We start from the raw sequence: 1,972 nt of genomic DNA, 5'->3' as shown, positions 1-1,972 counted from the left end.
GTAAGCAACTGGAAATCACCCTGACAACTTTCAAACCATTAGCAACTGCTGTGAATGGGTGTGTTGGAAGAACTCTGAGACATGCACCAGTAGTACGAGTACCAAAGATACCTCATGTACTACCCTCTCCTTTGGATTCTGTCTCCTCTGCAAGAAGTACAGGATCTAATATTACTCATCCACCTGGCTATAAGTGGCATGTCAATGTGCATTTAGGCATCCTGTTCAAGATAGACAGAGACCAGGGAGGACTCAGGTTGTTATACCGATCCTCTCAACCCACATGTTTGAGGTGCTGTCTTTCACTAAAACAGAAACAGAGCCGGTGGGACCCACTTCATCTGTTTTGGGGAAACCTATTTTACCCCCTGCCAATGGCTCTGCCACAGTGGTAACATTGGTTTCCCTCAGATCAATGACATGAAGTGCTGTCAGGCTTGGCTAGCACCTGGATAGGTCACCATCTGGATCTGCCAAGTGCTGTTGGCAAGTGGGTTGCACTCAGTCCTTGTGAGAGGCTAACTGATTGAGAAATAGTGGCTTTGGTCATAAAAGCTGACAATGGCTGATAGAGCTATGTGCAGCCTAAATGCCCCTCCATATTCACATTCAGTGATGCCTGTTCATTGAGGATGACTTGACAATTGGTTGGTACCATTGGAACTTCTGAGGCCTATTTGGACAGAGTTTCTTGGTTTTTTTATCCTGTGTCAAGAGGAGGCAAACGTAAGAGGATAGGGGTCCATTAATCATCTGCAGTTCAAATGTATGATGAACAATGGTGCCACATAGGGAAATGGTGACAAGGGACGGGAAAGAACATTAGGTGCACTCTGTGTTTATGGCTGGGGGCCACATTCAGTGTGCTGAAGTGGCTATTCCATTAGCCATGGAGGAAATGGATGTACCCAACTGCAGATTGTGGCACCCACAGGAACAGATGATGCCTGACATCTTGTTTCTGAGGTCTTACTTGGGCCATTCCACTGACTGGCATAGACAGTTGAGAAGACAAGCCTTGCACACAAAGTTACATCAAATATCACAATTTGCATCATTGTTCCTAGGACTGATCATGGCCTCCTAGTTCTGATTTGAGTGGAAGGACTGAACCAGTGACCTCAAAGGCTCTGTGACATGCTAGGCTCCAACTTCCTGGACTTATGTCTTAGGGTGGAGAACTGTAGGATTCCTCTAAGTGGGTGAGGTCTGCAGTGCACATCAGAGGCTGCTACCCAGGTAGCTGACTGTATGTAGGATGCACATAAGGCTTTTTTTATTTAGGCGATTCCACGTCCAATCCAGATAATGACAGTTGGAAGAGATCCAGAAGTATTAGTATAAGATCCAACAGGATGTCCCCCACCCTACACATATGAGAGTATTAAATATTGGTAGTTAACTGCCGAAACATTCACAAGAAAATGCCACAGTTTGAAGCGCTCTTGGAAAGTAGTGAAGCTCATGTAATACTAGGTACAGAAAGCTGGTTGAAACTTGAAATTGATAGCAGTGAGATTTTGGGAGAAGATACGAGAATGTATAGAAAGGATAGGCTAATGGGATATGGAGGTGGTGTATTTGTTGCAATAGACAAGAAACTAAAATCCACCGAGACAGAAATTGAAGCTGCATGTGAGATTGTTTGAACAAGACTCAGGTGTCAGGGGTGGACACAAAATGTAAATTGGATTCCTAGTTGTCCACCACACTCATTCCTGATGTAACCAAAAACTTAAAAGGGAAACCTCAGATTGCTTGCACATAAGTTCTGCAATCATACTGTAATCATCAGTGCAAACTTTAAGGATCCAACAATCAACTGGGAAAATTCCAGTTTTCTTAGTGGTGGGCATGATAAGACGTCCTGTATAAATATACTGAAGGCCTTCTCTGAAAACTACTTAGAACAGATAGTTTGGAGCCCCCCAAATGATGGAAATATATTGGATCTAATGGAAAGAAACAGACC

Source organism: Schistocerca nitens, chromosome 5 (assembly GCF_023898315.1).
Source record: "Schistocerca nitens isolate TAMUIC-IGC-003100 chromosome 5, iqSchNite1.1, whole genome shotgun sequence".
NCBI lineage: Eukaryota > Metazoa > Arthropoda > Insecta > Orthoptera > Acrididae > Schistocerca > Schistocerca nitens.
Note: the sequence above shows the minus strand (reverse complement) of the source record.